General features: G+C 46.1%; 1 long non-coding RNA gene across 1 annotated transcript in view; it reads right to left on the bottom strand.

Annotated features, from left to right (window-relative positions):
• Positions 1–3,608, bottom strand: part of LOC148516617 (uncharacterized) — a 515,680-nt gene extending 512,072 nt beyond the window's left edge. The window contains exon 1 of the long non-coding RNA XR_015879403.1: positions 3,373–3,608. This is a non-coding gene — a long non-coding RNA (uncharacterized LOC148516617). The remainder of the gene's footprint in view (positions 1–3,372) is intronic.
• Between the last annotated feature and the right edge of the window lie 16,602 nt (positions 3,609–20,210).

Here is a 20,210-nt window from a genome sequence, read left to right as displayed (position 1 = left end):
AAGTCCTTCTGCGCATGCGCAGAAGGACGCGGGCCGCGGGGGCTCATGGGAGGGATCCGATCGGATCCCTCCCGGCCCCGAGCGTCGCGCTAAGAAGCCCATAGGCTTCTATTGGGTAACGCCTCCTGAAGGTGGCGTTACCTAGCGACGCGAAGCAGCAGAATGGGGAATGCGGTAAAACCCCCAAAAACTGCATTTTCGGGGGTTTTACCGCATTTTGCCGTTAATACATCTCCCCCCTAATATCTTATATCCATGAAATGTGTCCACCAGCAGTTATGGATTACACACTTTGGAAGATCATAAATACAAAATTACAAATTTGGCATAAATGCTATTTTATAATATTAATTTGCAGAACCATTTTTTGTTTTTGGGTGGAATTACCCTTTAAGGCAGTAATTTTCTTAAATATGATACAACTTGCACAACTTAAATTTTATTACTTCTCCTACTAAGGTGCCACCTACACACGGCAAACTAAAATGCTCGCTAACGCCTGTGATGCAAAACTGGATGTTCCTTGTATTCCGAATTATATAAAAAACATATAATAAAACATGTAGGTATAGTTATAGCAACAGGCCCAGAACCTTCTAATAACTTTTCACTGTTCACCCTCTCAGACCCCAAGTAATAAACAACCGTTAACATACTGCGTACGTAGAGGGCCCGATTCCCAGATTTACGCAATGCCGATATTTTTGCAGATGGAGTGATTGTTTGATATTGATAGCGTTACCGCTAGGCTGTTTTAGCGGGACGCCGCGCCCTGCCTGATTTCTAAAGGCCAGAATGCTCCCTGCCCCTCTTGGCAGCGCACCAGTAAAATAGGCCACGAGTGCCTCCACCACCCGCGGGCCGCAGTGCCCCGCAGGTGGGGAAAATAGTGGTGCAGAGGTAACCGCCGGTGAATGGAGACAGGAGCACATGGGGGCAGTCCGGCATTTCCATAAGTACCTTAAAGACACGCCCCCTTTTGTCGTGGCCACGCCTTCCGCGTGCACAGGAGTGGCCCTTTCTAGGCACAGCCTCCTGCCTGGCGCTGGACCTAGATGAACACTATGTTGAGCATGCGTGAAAGCTGCACTGCGCACGTGCGTTGATGTTACCGATGTTTACGCTGTTGCATGTCGTGGGACAGATATGAGGAGGCAGCAGCGGGCTGTGCTTTGGAAGGCTTTAGCATATTTTAGCAACTGCGATCCGCGAGAGGATGCAGCTGCGATTACTTTAGCGGAAAATCTCAAAATCAGGCCTAGAATTCGCAATCTATAAACATTATACTCTTTACTGAAGAAAGTAATATTCCTATATAAGGAGTTGGATACAGCTAGCTCTGCCATTGCAAAACATAATATTTTGGTTCCAGACCTATCATAGACCTGACTATTGGTCCTGATGTGTGACATCCATAAGATGACATTCTACTATAGGAGAAAGATGCATTAAACAGCACTTTATAAATCCATTATATAATACTCTATTTACTTTCATTACAATGCACGTTATCCTCGAATCAAAGACATTTTTCTGCCCTCGAATTTGAGCCTCTACTTCAGGAACAAAAAAAACAACAAGGTTTTCAGGCAGGAAAAGAAAATATAATTTAATATACAATAGAAGAAACCTCTCTGCATGTTATTTTACCATGTTCCAAAAGACGTAATGCAAAGCCGCAAAGCCTGTAGGCTTTGTATTAATGGTCTGTACTTAGTAAACGCTACATAGAAACTTCCCTGTTGAGAAATGCTTCTATATCTCCAGCCGCTGATTTTCCAGCAGCCGTGGGATCCATGGCTTTGTGGAAATGAGATATGTAAATAGAAGACAGACAGCAGATCTTAGCATTATCTGAACTCCAGTGTGTAGTCCCCCGTACACCGCAGGCCAATGAGCCTTTACCAACGTTGTGCTATGTTTATAGTAAGTGATGATCTTTGCATTTTGTCTGTCTGTTGTATTACAAATCAATTCTGCGTGTCACTATCCCTGTCTCTAGGTTGCCAAAGAGGCCGTTGTACGATGCACAGTACTGATTTTTCTTTCCTGGTAGGCTGCAATGATTTTTCTTAATACCACGCTTCATTTAAGCTTTACAGCAAGAAAATCAGACATACACTAACGAAAAGCAAGAAGAAAACACCTCCCGCAACAGTGAAATTAGACAAATCGTCCGCAAACGAGGGACAGCTCTTACGAACACGTTGACTGAAATCTTCAGACACCTCCAGAGGTGCGGACAAGTTATAAGACGCCAATTCCCCACGTTCGTGTTACTGTCACCAAGAACAAACAAATAAATCAAATGCGCATTTGTCATTGAATTAAAGATTTGACACCCACAGAACTGCAAACCTGGCACGTCCTCCTTCCCTTACTATAAAGCAGGTCACAGACTTTTTTTTTTTTTCCCTTCAGCATAGGGATTTGGAAAGCACTGGACTCAAAAATCAGGTCAGCCACAAATATACAGAATATTTCCATATAATAAATGCATCACCCCCCCTAAAGACAATAAGCCCATCACAGACCGTAAACATAAGACTAATCGGACCCAGCAAACTGTCTATTTATGAATCCTTTTAACTCTGTATAATAAGGGTCACCTTTGACCATGAAAGGGTTAAGAAATGAACATAATATAATTTTTTTTTAAGGTAGCCAGGCCTATGATGATTTGCAGCACAGCGGTCTGGCATAGAAGAGGTTAAAATATTTCCCAAATTCACCTCCCTCTCTCTGCCCTAGATCAATATGGACAGCAAGGTATCATAACAAAAATGGCAAGGCGGCTGTTCTGGCAACGCAAGCTGGTACGCCTCAATCTGCGCCTGGGCGTTTGCGCGGCGCAAACCGGCTGCTCGCTGGCGTCTACGGAATGTGCCTGGGAAGTCGAGACGCACGGAGGCGCACGGCTACTGCTACACCGTGTCAGCCCAGGATCTGCTCCTGGACATTGTAGAATAATGATCCTACTTGTCTTAAAACCCCAGGCTCAGGTCTTATTAGGACCAGCTGCCATACCCACAGCCACCACAGCAATAAATGGGTTTGTGGGGGGAAAAAAAATCCCAGCAGGAGCCACTTTCAAGTCTCCTTCCCCCCCCCCCCCCCCAAAAAAAATCTAGAAACATTTTTTTGTAAGGCTCATCCCTGCGCAATCCCACATGTATGTCTTGCAGGAGCAGTGTGCACTGTGCAGTGTCTGCTGGATGTCAGTACAATGATGCAGGGAGCTAGCAGTAGAGCTGTAAGCTGGAGCTGCTGAATGCACAGGGAAGGGGAAGGATGAGGCTGCTCCATACAGAGGATGCAATCCTGCTAAACCGTAAAAGGGATTATCCAGAGACATATCCAGCCATTGCTTACCATCCTGCAGGCTCCTCTGTGCCCAGGCAGACTGCTCTCCTCTCCTTCCACAATCCCAAACTGTGCAAGGAAAAGCTCTCAGCGTCTGCAATGTCCCCTGGAGATGCTCAGTGTCCAGCTCAGCCCAATGGAAACAGGCGCTCACTATCCACTATGGAGTTTTCCCCTGGATCTGCCGCCTGTGTCTGACAGAAATGCACATAGCAAGTGAGGCGCACACAGGTTACATGAATGGGAAGAAGGGACCAATCCTGCAATGCCTGGGAACGACAAGCACACATTGCATTCAAAGCCAGGCAGTACCACTGAAGGATGGAAGGGGGAGACTGGTTTTCTCTCCATCCTCCAGTGATGCTTCAGCTCGCCTCTCCTGGCTGGAATACACCCACAGGTTGCTCACTCCTGTCCCTGGCTCTCTGTCTTTACTATTTACTGTACTGTACATACATGCTGAAACAGGCTATAGGTGCTGCCTGGCCTGCTCACCTGTCTGCCCAGGTTACTGTACTATACATACATGCTGACACAGGCTATAAGTGCTGCATGCTCACCTGTCTGCACAGGTTACTATATTGTACATACATGCTGACACAGGCTATAAGTGCAACCCGCTCACCTGTCTGCACAAGTTACTGTACTGTACTGTACATACATGCTGACACAGGCTATAGGTGCTGTCTGCTCACCTGTCTGCACAAGTTACTGTACTGTACATACATACTGACACAGACTATAGATGCAACACACTCACCTGTCTGCACAGGTTACTGTACTGTATAAACATGCTGACACAGGTTATTATACTGTACATACAGGCTGACACAGTTTATAGGTGCTGCCCGACCACCTGTTTACATAGGTTCCTGTACTGTACATACATGCTGACACAGGCTATAAGTGCTGCCTGCTCACCAGTCTGCACAGGTTAGTGTACTGTACTGTATATACAGGCTGACAAAGGTTATATGTGCAACCCACTCACCCATCTACACAGGATAAAGTACTTTACAGTACATACATGCTGACAGAGGCTATAGATGCTGTCTGCTCACCTGTCTGCACAGGTTACTGTACTGTACATACAGTACACCCTGACACAGGTAATAGGTGCTGCCTGGCCTCCTGTCTACACAGGTTCCTGTACTGTACATACACGCTGACACACGCTATAGGTGCTGCCTGCTCATGTGTCTATACAGTTTTTTGTACTCACTGTACATACATGCTGACAGGGGCTATAGGAGCTGCATTCTCATCTGTTTCCACAGGTTACTGCACATACATACTGATACAGGCTATTGGTACTGTCCGCTCATCTATGTCTGATATACTGACACAGGCTATAGGTGCTGCATGCACAGATTATTGTACTGTACATACACACTCACATAAGCTATAGGTGCTGCCTGCTCACGTTTCTATACTGTAAATACACGCTGACACTGGCTATAGGTGCTGCCTGCTTACCTGTCTACATAGGTTTCTGTACTGTACATACATGCTGTCACAGACTTTAGGTGCTGTCTGCTCACCTGCCTACATAGGTTACTGTACTGTACATACATGTTGACACAGGCTATAGGTGCTGCCCGCTCATCTACTGTATCTCCATATGTTACTGTACTGTACAGACATGATGCATGCTCACTTGTCAGCAGAGGATACTGTACTGTACAAACATACTGACACAGGCGATAGGTGCAGCCCGCTCACTTGTCTGCACAGGTTACTATATTGAACATACATGCTGACACAGGCCATAGGTGCTACCTACTACTTGTCTGCACATAATACTGTACTGTACATTCATGATGACACTGGCTATAGGTGCTGCCTGCTTACCTGCCTACACAGGTTCCTGTACTGTACATACATGCTGTCACAGACTTTAGGTGCTGTCTGCTCACCTGCCTGCATAGGTTACTGTACTCTACATACATGTTGACACAGGCTATAGGTGCTGCCCGTTCATCTATCTCCATATGTTACTGTACTGTACAGGCATGATGCATGCTCACTTGTCCGCAGAGGATACTGTACTGTACAAACATACTGACACAGGCGATAGGTGCAGCCCGCTCACTTGTCTGCACAGGTTACTATATTGAACATACATGCTGACACAGGCCATAGGTGCTACCTACTACTTGTCTGCACATAATACTGTACTGTACATTCATGATGACACTGGCTATAGGTGCTGCCAGACTTTAGGTGCTGTCTGCTCACATGCCTGCATAGGTTACTGTACTCTACATACATGTTGACACAGGCTATAGGTGCTGCCCGTTCATCTATCTCCATATGTTACTGTACTGTACAGGTATGATGCATGCTCACTTGTCAGCAGAGGATACTGTACTGTACAAACATACTGACACAGGCGATAGGTGCAGCCCGCTCACTTGTCTGCACAGGTTACTATATTGAACATACATGCTGACACAGGCCATAGGTGCTACCTACTACTTGTCTGCACATAATACTGTACTGTACATTCATGCTGACGTTGGCTATAGGTGCTGTCTGCTTACTATCACCAGTGCCCATCACTCCTACAGTGCATCATTCATAAGCAGGGATGCAATGATCTTATTACATGTAGGGTTACTAGCTTTTCATTTCCAGTTTCCTGGACAGGGGTGTGGCCAAAAGAGCAGTAGGGTCACAACCATTTTATCTGGCAGACTAAGGGCCTGATTCAGAGCTGAACGCTCTGAGCAGAGCGCTCGCTCTGAATCAGGGCCCTCCTACCTTTTTTTGGAGCGTCCTCATGGACGCTTGCATAGCTGTGGCGAGCGTCCATGATGATGGTCGCGATGATCTTGACGATCGTGACCATCGGGCTTGCGACGGAGACCCTGCGGTAGGGTCTCGCTGCCGCAAGCCCTGGAGTGATTTTGGCTCTGTCACTAGTGATGTCAGTGGGGCCGGCTTGAGACGGTAGGCATTCCCATGGGTACGCCTCCGTCTGGCAGGCACGCCCACCAAAGGGGGCGTGCTGTCAATCAACATCGACAGCACGCCCCCTTTGGTGCGAGACCTGGAGCGACGGAGAGCCCGTCGCTCGCCGGGTCTCGCGCATGCGCACGACGGAGCTCCCTCCGTCGTGTGCATGCGCAGTGGGGGAACATCGACCCGCTTGCGAGCGTACTGCCGCTCACGAGCGGGTCTGAATAACCCCCTAAGTTCAGGCCATTATCTATCCATTCTAATAAAGACCCCCTCATATCCTTTAATGCATTAGAGCTTTCTCATGCCCCTTTATGTGCTTCAGAGCCCCATCATGCGCCTATACATGCCTCATAGCTCACTCATGGGCTTTTATATGCTAGCTCCAAGCCCCTCATGGTCTTAAATATGCCTTAGAGCCCCATTATGCCCCTATATATGCCTCACAGCCCACTCATGCCATTTTATATACTATATCTAAGCCCCTCCTGCTCTTATATACTGTATGCCTCAGAGCCCCATCATGCCCCTATATATGCCTCACAGCCCACTCATGCTCTTTTATATGCTATATCTAAGCCCCTCATGCTCTTATATATGCCTCAGAGCCCCATCATGCCCCTATATATGCCTCAGAGCCCCATCATGCCCCTATATATGCCTCACAGCCCACTCATGCTCTTTTATATGTTAGCACCAAACCCCTCCTGCTCTTATACAGTATATGCCTCGGAGACCCATCATTCTCTTTTATATGTTAGCCCCAAGCCCCTAATGCTCTTATATATACCTCAGTGCCCACTCATGCTCTAAATGCCAGATTCCCACAACCAGAGCCCCCACCTGCAGTGCTTATTCACCACCTCCGAAGGCCCGGTTGCCCAACCTGAAGTCTTTATGGGGACAAATTACAATTGATTTGATTGACCATTTGAATAACTTGCCCTCGTTGAGTCCCTCTGGCTTTAATTCAAATCCGATTACTCAGCAGGCTGGCAGGCTCGACTCACCAGACCTCTCTTCCCTGGCAGGCCGGATCAGAAGAGAGAGCCAGCCAGTGACACAGTGACAGTAATGTCCCTTGCAGAGTGCACCACCCGGGATTAGCAAGCCTCCAGACTCCGGATGGCATTGCTGATTTCCGGACTGTCCAGAGTATTCCCGGACGGGTGGAACCCCTACTTACACGAGTCACAATTACAAGCTAATAACATCATATTTTTGTCTTATTAATTTGATATGAACAGTAATTAAACAGACAATTCTCAGTCTTTCATCTTTCTCATGGTGTGATAAAAATAACCACGTACACGGTGTCACTCTTCACATGTATTTCCATGTATAACATCTAACATTTTGTGACCTGAGAGATGAATGAGTGAGATAAATAGACAGACAGGTGAGGCACTTAGAGATAAGCAGGGGCGGTACTACGTTTCTCGGCAGCTACACTATCGCTCGTTCCCTCCCCCTCCGCCCCTTACCTCCCCCGTTCCCCCCTTATGAGCATATACCAATAACTCCAGTGTATGGGTGGGGGCGGGGCTCTTCTGAAGCTGCCTGGTTGCTGTCCTGGTGCCCTTGTGCGACCGCACTGACAGCACGTGCCTCGAGCCGGTCCTGGATATAAGATATATAATTACATAAACAGCAATGAGATAGATGAATGTACAATAAATAAAACAAAATATGCACAAATGTATAGATAGCAGACAGACAATTTACACTGCAGGCATATCTATCTATTAATCTATCTCAACATATCTGTATGCATACATACACATACATGAATACTATATATACACATGCATACATTTATATATACGCACGCTGTAATATATTATATATATATATATATATATATATATATAGATATAGATAGTATGACATATATTTATATTATAGATAGGATATATAGACAGATAGGCAGAGCTGAGATTGAAATTGGGTAGACGTGATAGACATATGACATATAGGTATACAGATACAGCATATATACAGTATATATGTATGTATATATACACACACACACATATATGAGAATATGAGATAGATAAATAGATATGATATATAATAATCTGAGTTAGGTAGATATATAGATTAACTTGAGATAGATAGAATGTTCTGAGATAGATAGATAGATAGATAGATAGATAGATAGATATGAGATAGATAGATAGATAGATAGATAGATAGAATGATCTGATATAGATAGGTAGATAGAATTATTTGAGATAAATAATGGGGATAGATAGAATGATCTTAGATAGATACAATGATCTGAGATATTTAATGTAGGTAGATAGATAGAATGATCTGAGATAGATAGTTGAGATAGTTAGATATACTGTATATGAGATAGATAGAATAATCTGAGCTAGATAGATTGATATGAGATAGATAGAAGAAAAGAAGACTGATGGTAAGATAGGTAGATAAAAATTCTGATTTATCAAGAAAAATTTCCTACAGTAAACCTCTCTCTTCAGACAGTATAATTTCCCACTTTTCTATTATTATGTAAGATGTACTTTCTATACGTTTTACTGCAGCGTTAACAGAACAAAGCCCAGTTTTTAATCATAGAATAGGATGAAACATAAAAGGTGGAAAAACTGATGACAACACATTTTGGAATATGGTGTCCCAAAAAAATGTATAGAACATTCCCCAGTAATTAGATTTTTTTTTAATTTTTATTATTCTGGGATTCTAAGCATCATGTCTATTCTTAACGACAGTTTACACGACATAAGGTCATTATTCTATTTTTAGTGGTCACGTGGTTTCCTGTAGAACAGGTGGACACAATTCTGCGAGGACCGCCGACGGAGCGATCAGGCAAATGCTCTCTGCTAGTAATATCTTTTCCCCGCAGAGGTGCGCAGGAGGAAACCGGTAGGCTGCACAGCCGGACATCACACTGAATTGAATTGCCCCAGTTGGTTTAACGCGACAATTACTGGTTTGAAGCAAATGCGCCAGGTTGTGAGGTACTCGCTTCGCCCCATATAGGCGTTTTTATAATGGGTGCAAAGTGTGCGGTGCACACGGACCGGCGCTGCAGAGCAGCAAAAACTCACCGGGAAAATGGCGGCGGCATGCGCAGAAAAGATGTCCCCGGGAAAATGGGCGCAGGTGCCTTTTTCACGGAGACCCGCGCATACGCAGTAGATTCTGGCATGAATACAGAACCTACAGCGCTCAGTGCCCCCTCCTCTCTTAAAACGCCCCTGCTTCGCCCACTTACATCCCCTTATCTGTGAATTCGGCTTCTATGCCATCTATGCAAAACAAGTCTGCTCTATGGGGCTGATTCACAGTTGTACGGAAATGGCACATGCAAAATGCGCAGGAGGCACCTTAATTTAAAAAAAACACCCACTGCCGACTTCTCTGATCCGCTGCTGCATCCGAAGATGCAGCCTCACATCATCTGCGTGAACATGCGCAGATCAATAAGCGTCTGAGATTTACATAAATAATTAATCTACATAAATCTCTGCATCAGGCCCTATATGCACAATAATGGCCATGCAACACCTGTCAGACACCCAGCGCCGAAAAAGTCGATAGTGACGAAACGCGTTGGTGACCATTAGACTATTGGACCCCCTCCTGACGTCATCTCTAGGCGTGTGCGGTCTCCATCCACGAGCGGCACTCAGAGAGCGCTCAGCATTGCCGGAATGAGTTCCAGCAGCTACTGAAGCGGGACATTCAGGTGCGCTGACCGCAGATCGAGTGGCAGCCAGACGGGGATTACTTACAGCCCACGGACCCGGCGCACACCCGCTACATAAGTGGAACACGGAGAACGATACCGATAGGGAAAGATAGGGTAAGCGTCCGGCATATCCCTTATTAATTTTTGCACATGTTTCTGTATATCTCGCATTGCAGGTGACGGGGATTCAGTCCAGTACATTTTAATTTTCACAAAAGAGCTCTAAACATTTGTGTCTGTCTTATATGTGTTGATTGATATTGTCTGTCAAAACATTTCTGGTCCTTAGATACATTACTGCACAAATAGCAACATGATAGATACATAATTACAAACGCTTCTACCAAACGTAATACTCCATATGTATAGTCAGTTTTAATGAGTATATTAAATAGAAAGCAGCTGAAACAACTTTTGGGAGTGCAAGATACCTGTTGACTTGACTAGGGGAGGAGGGTTAGGGTGCGGGGAGGGGGAGGTTAGGTTTAGGCACTAGGGGAAGGGTTAGGGTACAGGGATGGTTAGGTTTAGGGCACAGGGAGGGAGAGGGTTAGGTTTAGGCACTAAGGGGGGAGGGTTAGGTTTAGGGTGCGGGGAGGGTTAGGTTTAGGCACTAGGCAGGGAAGGGTTAGGTTTAGGGTGCGGGGAGGGGGAGGTTAGGTTTAGGCACTAGGCGGGGAGGGTTATGTTTAGGCACAGGGGAGGAGGGGGAGGTTAGGATTATACACTAGGCAGGGAGGGTTAGGTTTAGGGTGTGGGGAGTGGGAGGTTAGGTTTAGGCACTAGGTGGGGAGGGTTAGGTTTAGGCACAGGGGAGGAGGGGGAGGTTAGGATTATACACTAGGCAGGGAGGGTTAGGTTTAGGGTGCGGGGAGGGGGAGGTTAGGTTTAGGCACTAGGCGGGGAGGGTTAGGGTGCGGAGAGGGGGAGGTTAGGTTTAAGGTGCGGGGAGGGGGAGGTTAGGTATAGGCACTAGGCGGGGAGGGTTAGGGTGCGGAGAGGGGGAGGTTAGGTTTAAGGTGTGGGGAGGGGGAGGTTAGGTATAGGCACTAGGTGGGGAGGGTTAGGTTTAGGCACAGAGGAGGAGGGGGAGGTTAGGTTTAGGCACTAGGCGGCGAGGGTTAGGGTGCGGAGAGGGGGAGGTTAGGTTTAAGGTGTGGGGAGGGGGAGGTTAGGTATAGGCACTAGGTGGGGAGGGTTAGGTTTAGGCACAGAGGAGGAGGGGGAGGTTAGGTTTAGGCACTAGGCGGCGAGGGTTAGGGTGCGGAGGGGGAGGTTAGGTTTAAGGTGCGGGGAGGGGGAGGTTAGGTATAGGCACTAGGTGGGGAGGGTTAGGTTTAGGCACAGAGGAGGAGGGGGAGGTTAGGTTTAGGCACTAGGCGGCGAGGGTTAGGGTGCGGAGAGGGGGAGGTTAGGTTTAAGGTGCGGGGAGGGGGAGGTTAGGTATAGGCACTAGGTGGGGAGGGTTAGGTTTAGGCACAGATGAGGAGGGGGAGGTTAGGTTTAGGCACTAGGCGGGGAGGGTTAGTGTGCGGAGAGGGGGAGGTTAGGTTTAAGGTGCGGGGAGGGGGAGGTTAGGTATAGGCACTAGGTGAGGAGGGTTAGGTTTAGGCACAGGGGAGGAGGGGGAGGTGAGGATTATACACTAGGCAGGGAGGGTTAGGTTTAGGCACAGAGGAGGAGGGGGAGGTTAGGTTTAGGCACAGGGGAGGAGGGGGAGGTTAGGATTATACACTAGACAGGGAGGGTTAGGTTTAGGGTGCGGGGAGGGGGGGTTAGGTATAGGCACTAGGTGGGGAGGGGGAGGTTTAGGCACAGGGGAGGAGGGGGAGGTTAGGATTATACACTAGACAGGGAGGGTTAGGTTTAGGGTGCGGGGAGGGGGGGTTAGGTATAGGCACTAGGTGGGGAGGGGGAGGTTTAGGCACAGAGGAGGAGTTAGGGGTAGGAGTAGGATGGTTAAGATAATGACTGACAGCTGTTGGTATCCTAACCCTATCGAGATGCCGGCATCCCGTCCCTAACCTAGTAACAATCACTCACCATTATTTAAAGTAATCAGGGTTTAATTTACACTCCAATGCAATCCGGGACATTATATTCATGATGCCGTGTTATTCGTCATTCAGAGTCAGGGGTGCATAACAACAGAGACTTTTTATCACACTGTTAATAAATATTTTCAAAAGTGTTGAGTTATTTGTTAGATTAATGCATTTTATTTCCCTGATATCCAGCATTATATCCATTTAATATATCATTTCACAACACAAGCAGTTTAGGCTTCTGTGCGAATGCAAAATACTGATTACCGAGTCTGATGCTCCAGGGGTTTCTGTAATGCATTATGCTTCACATCGAGAAACTGTTAGGATCTGCTCTCTCTATTCTGTCATATAATCAGACTTCTGACATTTTCCCTAAGAAGCCCTCTGCTGGTCAGACATGGAAATGCAACTGCCTGCAAAACGTGACAATGGCCGCTGTACTGCAAATAGAAGTTTTGTTACAAGAAAATATACATTAGCTAGAGGTAAAATAATTGCTAAATCAATGTGTGTCTATCTATCTATCTATCTCATATCTATAAATCTATCTATATCACTATATTACTGTTCATTCTAGCACCCTGCACCTGGCACAACTTGTGCAGTTCCTCTTTCCTGCCTGGGGTGCCGCTCTCTGCACTGGTGCTTCTAGCACACTCCAGTCTGCAGTTCAGCTGTTTGTTTCGGGATATGGTCAGGATGCCAGACGTCAATATAACAACAATGGTCAGAATGCCGACGCCGCCATCCCGAAGAGATGAAGATACCAACATCACCAGCATCCTGATGGTAAGTATGCAGGTTAGGGTTAGGCAGGGGATGGGGGGGTTAGGTTTAGGGTTCTCCCGGGTGGGTTAGAGTTAGGCACTGACCGGGGAGGGTTAGGCTGCGGGTAGGGGGGTTAGGGATAGGCACCACCCAGGGAGGGTTAGGTACCACGGAGAGGAGGGTTAGGCACGACCAGGGGGAGAATAGGGCTAGGCACCTACAGGGGAAGGTTTGGGGGGGGGAAGGCAAGCTTGGACTGGGCTGCCGGGGATTCGGGGAATTCCCTGGTGGGCCCTGGTGATTCATAGCCATGCCCTCTATTGTGGGAGGGCGGGGCCTAGCACATATCGCCAACTCGCCAGCGCTGTTCATTGTAGCAGGCTGCACACAGCAGCTGCTTCCCGGGCAGTCATCAGAGGCAGCTGACTGACCAGCAGGCAGAGGCTCCATCATCACTGATTCCATTCACCAGATTTAGCGGTGACGTCAGTGGGGGAGGAGCTCAGGCCAGGTTGCTGCAGGAGACACACACAGTGACTGAGGGGCCAGGACAGAGGCTGTCTGTGTACTGTCTGACTGACCTGGCTAGCAGCTACAGGTGGCAGGTGAGCTACTGAGGACCAGGGCAGTGCACTACTGGGAAATAAATCCCATGAGACTCTGCAGAGGGGGCCAGAGGAGCATGTGCTGAGCTCTGATTAGAGGAGGCCATCACATGTTCCTCTGACCCATGGTGCTCATCAGCAGCGCAGCCTTATGGGAGTTATTCATTCATTGTGGGTCTGTGCCTGCTGCTCTTCCAGCTGACTGAGGCTGCGGATCTGGCTGACTACACTGAGCACTGATCCTTCTGTAACTGATCATTGGCCCCAGACTCACTTCTATACATATGATGCTCTCAGTGTCTCCTATACATATCTCAGTATCCCATATACTGTACTTCTATTTATCCCCTATACATATCTCAGTGTACCTATGCCTCTCTGTGTCCCCTATAATTCTGTGTCCTCTATGAGGGGTATTCAATATGAAACATTAACTTCACTGTCGAAGTTAACGTTTCATATCGGAGTTTTTTCCTGCGTTAAAGTCTGGTGCGCGCTCCCGCTTATCCTCGTATTCAATATAAAATTAACGAAAACGGGAAACTCCGAAGTTGGATTTGCGTAAAGTTACAAACTTTTCCTTAAAATAATTGTAAGACCCCCCTAAAGTTGTAAAAACATGGGGGAACACTATGGGTACCCCCGTTTTAGCCTTTAATTGAAAGTCGGGGATTTAAATAGCTGCAGCAGGTGTTTTTTTCCCGACATTGAAGAAGTGATGCAGAAGAGCACTTAGGTTATTTTTTTCGGTTTTTTTAGTTGTCCCATCAAATTTGGGGTACATGAAAATGGGTACTAACATATTTTGATGTCCCTAAAGTAAGTTTTTAAAAATTCTGCATTTGTGCACCTGCCGCTATAAATCTATTCTAGAAAACACCTGCCGCATACTTGCAGAATAGCCCTGAACCTATTTCCCTATTGTTTAACAATTTTTTCCCATTTTTTTTTTGTACCCCAATTCTTTAATTAATTTTTTGGGGTGTCCCTATTTTTTTTTTAAAACTTTTTTTGACACCGTTCTTTTTTAAATGTCAATCTCAGGGGTGCAGGCTATTTTTTTTAAGCCTGCACCGCAAAACCCCAATTCTGCACTTTTTTCGACACCTATTCAATGGTGAAAAGTTATCCCCGTTTTTTATCAAAGACTTCTCAAAACTGCGATAAGTCTTTGAAATTGAATACGGTGTAAAACTAAAACCTGCGATAATGACGTCATAATTGCGATATTAACGAAAAAACTATGTTATCGCTCCCATATTGAATACCTCTGTATACCTATCTCAGTGTTCCCTATACCTGTATCCCTTATACCTCTCTGTGTCCCCTATACATGTTTCAGTGTCCCCTATGCCTCTTGTTATATACTGAGGTACCTTTCTTCATAGCAATGACTCATTAAGTATGCTGTTTATGTAGTTTATTTATTATAAGTGATACTACACCTCTGTGTCCTTTATACCTATATCCCCTATACATATGTGTCCTCTATACTTCTCTGTGTCCCCTAATCCTATCTCAGTGCTCTCTATGCCTTATGCCTCGCTGTGTCTCCTTTACTTCTCTGTGTCTCCTAAACCTTTTTCAGTGTCCCCTATACCTATATTTGTGTCCTCTATATCTTTCTTTGTGATCCTACATCGCTCCTGGTGTCCTCTATGTTCCCTATCACACTCTCAAAGTCAATGGCAGTTTTGTCTCTTAAATTCTCTATCACCCCCTCTCTATCTCTTGTGTCCCATATACATTTTTCAGTGCCCCCTATATCTATCACTGTCCTCTATACCTCTCTCAGTGTCCCTTATATTTCAGTGCCCCCTATATCTATCACTGTCCTCTATACCTCTCTCAGTGTCCCTTATATTTCAGTGCCCCCTATATCTATCACTGTCCTCTATACCTCTCTCAGTGTCCCTTATATTTCTGTGTCCCATATATCCATCACTATCCCCTATAACTCTCTCAGGGCCTATTCATTATGTTAATTATAGTCACAAGCGTCGGAGACAGCTGGTCCGAAAATCAGCTATCCCTGTAAGTAGCGGTGAAACTTAGCTCTGCCGAGTCTGACTCGTGGTGCTACTGCGCATGTGTGAACTTGGCTTCACGGAAGCGAAACTCACGGCGGTAGGCAGGGCCGGCTCCAGGGATCTGAGCACCCTGTGCCGGCCCGGTAATCAGCGACCTAGACTCGCGCTGTTTGGGGGCGTGGCCTCATTACCATAGGTCACGCCCCCATAAGTGACATTATCTGGAGGTGTGCCTGCATGGCATGCCTCCAAATAACGTCAGGCTGGGGGTAAAGACCAGCCCTCTGTCACTTCCCCCAGCCCTCTCCCGCGCGGCATCCATTCACACTCCGAGGTCCGGCACCGCCGCACAGCTGCAGCGGTGGGGGTCCCCAGCTTCTCGATTTTACCAGCCGCGGGCCACTTCGACCCACGGGTGGAACAGCAGGTCAAGACTGTCCCACTGAAATAGGGATGTTGGGGAGGGGTGCACCCTCTATGGGTGGCGCCCCTGTGCGACCACACTGTTCGAACACCCCTAGAGCCGGCCTTGGTGGTAGGAGCCGAGCAGTGGCAGAGGGATGCGAATACTAATTTTTTCACCTGCTTTTGTATAAATGAAGTGATGATGAATAGAGCCCTCAGTGTTCCCTATAGCATTCTAAAGCCAGATCGGATGACATATCGTCCATATTGGCCAGTGTGTTCCAGCTATGTCACTGCCGAATTCAGCATTGCCCCCACTGTCGCTCCATTGCTCCCGGCATCGGCCAGTGTGTATGCACTAGCCGATGCCGGCACCCCCGATGCACAACAGATTGCGCTGGGTACACATCAATTACTGGCATTTCAAAGTTTTTTTCCTGGGATAAAGTATCGGGCATGTGCCCGCTTACCTCCGTATTCAATTAGGATTCAGCTAAAATGGAACCCGGCGGAAAGGTAAGTATTGAAAAGTCCTGTCACTTTTGGGGAAATCAGCCTGTCACGCCCTAGAAGATGGTCTGACATGGGGGATCACTATGGGTACCCCCGATTTGGCCAGCTGAAGGTAATTTTGGTTTTCAAATAGCTGCGGCAGGTGCATAAATGCGGCTTTGAACAAGCGGTGAAAAATAGCACTTAGGTTTTTTTTGGGGGGGGGGGAATAACTAGTCCCATCAAATTTGGGGTACATGAAAATGGGTGCAAGCATATTTTTAAGTCCTTAAAGTCATTTTTCTAAATTCTTCAAAAATACCCCTCCCACAACCACCCGCATTCTAGAAAACACCTGCCGCACACTTGGGAACCCCTCTAGAGTCGATTTCTCTAGTTTTGAAGTTTGTCCCCTATTTTTTTTTCTATCGCCCCCAAAATGAAAGTACCTTTTTTGGGGTGTCCAGAGGACATTTTTTAAATTTGTTTGACACAGAATACCTTTTGGGAACATTCTAAGGGGTGCAGGCTACTTTTTTAAAGTCTGCACCCCAAAACCCCAATTCTGCACTTTTATTCGCCACCTATTCTGTGGTGAAAACTTATCCCTGTTTTCTTACAAAGACTTTTCGCACATGCGAAAAGTCTTTGTAACTGAATATGGGGATAAGTGAAACTGGCGAAAAAAAGACATCATCGGCGATAAATTATCGCCGATAACGGACTTTTTTCGCCTCTAATTGAATATGGCCCTTTGCGTGTACCCAGCATTAATGTCAAGTTCAACATTTTTACTTTTAAATTGGGAATTTGTCCAGATTGCATTAGCACCTTTGAACGTTCAGTCATGGTTACGCATGCGCCGTATGGGTTTTTGGAAACTTTCATGCATACGCTGTATGAAATAATCGCTCAACTATGTAAACATCAGCATCACGTGCTGTCCACTTTTTGTTTATACAGTATACTACTATAATGGCTGGCCACTCCTCTCTGGTGGTTGGCCACACCCCTTTCGGAGAGTGGCGAAACCCCTTAGTGGGCCCTTATGACTGCATTCTCCTGGTGGGCCCCAGTCTGACACTGGGGAGAGGGTTAGGCTACTTACCGACCCCTATCGGGATCCTAAACATCAGGATGCCGCTGTCAGTCTTCTGACAGCCGGTATCCCGACCGCCAGTCAATCATATGTATTCCTTTGTTGCTTTAGAAGCACCAGGCAGGAAAGAGAAACTGTGACAGGTGCAGGGTGCTGGAATGAACACTAATATTTATATATATATATATATATATATATATATATATATACTACCACGGTAACACCTTAACACCACTCAGCTGCGGTCTCACGGATCACAATTGCGAAAATATGCTAATGCCTCCCCTGCCATCCAGTGCTTAGAGACGCCCTCTGAAAGCATCTCACATCCGTCGCTCAAGTGCAAAACCGCAAACATCAAACGCAGATAAGACGGCCATCAGCCTTCTGAGTATACCTAACCTGTCGCAGCTACAGCAGGGCTCCAGACACGCAGAGGGTTCTCCTGCTGCGAGCAAGAGCGCAATGACTAAGTTACGCACGCCCAGTAAACCGTGTTTAACTGGTGTGACACGTGTTTAACTGGTGTGACACGCCAGCGTTTTTTACCTCCCCCACATGCTGTCTACCTGTCACTCACTTTGCGAGTGAATCCTCTGTCAGACCCCACGTGTTTCCATGTCACTTTTATACAACCTTTAATGGCAGATGTAGGAAGAGGACTATACTGCAGATTTAATACATTGCATTCTATTTTTTATTCTGAACTATTTTCACAAACATTTTTTGGACTCACCGATCACTACTAGAGTTGCCGACTGTAAAAAAAAAAGTTACATGTGAAGGATCCCAACATTTGCAGTATTGATATACACATCTTGAGAATACTTATTGTCCTAGAATACAGAATCATATAGCTAAATAGCATTCCAGGGAACAGGCTGGTACTGTAGGAGCATCCTGTTCTTCTTTCTGCAATAAATGTAACGTTTGTAATGTTATAACTTTCTTCCTGTCGCTAGCGCCATAATTGTGAGTGTTACAATGTTTGTTGCATCTTGTTATTGTTTCATAGACAAATAGGGAAACAGGAGGGTAATTATGTTACAGTGTAAACAGTACAGTATAAACAAGAGCTGCTCTCTTGCCCTCAATTAAGAGAATGCTTATATATAAGCCCTGTCTGAGATCATTTAGTAATTGTAGTATTAGGTGTCACAGTTATGTGAAGATATATTTAATAATCACAGAGCACAAGAGACATTGGGATATATTTGTGCCATTCTGTCCTTTGCTTATGCAGATGCAAATTATTCATTGTCTATTATGCAATCTCTAAGATTGGGATGTGCCTGCACACCTTTTTGAATGGAGGGGGTGGGGGGGGGGTGGGGAGGGCAGAAGGGGTGACTAACTGTGGTATAAGTAACAGATGAGCAGGTATGGTAATTAAATGACCCAAAATGCAGGGTTGGCACAGGTGCGTGGAAAGATGCAGGTGAGCGCAAAGAACAAAGACTGTATTCATAGTTTACCATTCACAGGTCTGACACTTAATACATATATACACATCTACTTCGCCCTCTTATGTGCAATAATTGTGCTACAATTAAGTGATGAGAAAAGTTCTAAATATGCAGGAAATTAAATATATATAACATACTGTATTATGGTGACCTTGGTATGCAAAGGATTTGGTATAAAAGGATAGACAGGAATTAGATAGCTAATGTCTAGACAGACAACAGGTGCTAGACAGAAAATAAATCAACAGGGACAAAATGTCGACACATAAAAAGTCGACATTGTTGAAAGTCAACAGCTACAAAGGTCGACAGGGTAAACGTTCGACTCAAAAATGGGTGACACAAAAATGAACGACACATGGTGCCTAAAACTTACCCTCCCTCCTGGTGCCTAACCCTAACCCTCTGGTAAGTTCATAACCCTGCCCCCCCCCCCCCCCCAAAAAAAAAAGGTGTCAACAATTTTTTGTGGCAAACTTTTGTACCTGTCGACCTCCATCCATGTTGACCTTTTCTTTATCCCTGTCGACCTTTTGCCTGTCTAACATCTGTTGCCTATCTAGACATTGTCAACTTTTTTTACTGTCTATTGATTGGAACGACTTTGAGAAGTGGGTGCTGGCCCCAAATACATTACCATCAATACGACCATGGAAGATTAGTAACCATGCCTACAGGGGGGGCAGTACTGCATATAATGATGATAGCCACCCAGGCAGCAATGGGCTCTCATAATGACATACAGCAATATTCAGGGTCTCTGCTGGCATCTGCTGGGACTTTCAGGAAGCAGGACAGCAATGATATCCAATGGCAGGAAGCTTTAGGCCAAGAGCAATAGATGGCCAAGACCAGCAGGCTGACAATGAAGGATCACAGACTGGAACCAGCAGATAGAGTAGTTCTAGATCAGGATCAAAGAAGCATAATAATCTGGCTGTTTTAGCTGTCATAAGTCATGATATACTGCACTTTGCAAGGACTCAGCAACAGGATGGGGTGGAGTAATAGCACAGACCATGCTCAAAGCGTTAGACAGATTTCCTCTCGGGGTATTAGATTTCTGCACCGTAGATTGTTCTGAGCATGCTCAGGATGTTAGGATGATTTCTGCACCATGGATTGATCTGAGCATGCTCAGGGTGTTAGACTGATTTCTGCACCATGGATTGATCTGAGCATGCTCAGGGTGTTAGGATGATTTCTGCACCGTAGATTGTTCTGAGCTTGCTCAGGGTGTTAGGAT

This window comes from Taudactylus pleione, unplaced genomic scaffold, assembly GCF_031769625.1.
Source record: "Taudactylus pleione unplaced genomic scaffold, aTauple2 ptg000245l, whole genome shotgun sequence".
Taxonomy (NCBI): domain Eukaryota; kingdom Metazoa; phylum Chordata; class Amphibia; order Anura; family Myobatrachidae; genus Taudactylus; species Taudactylus pleione.
This window is presented reverse-complemented; position numbering and strand designations above follow the sequence as displayed.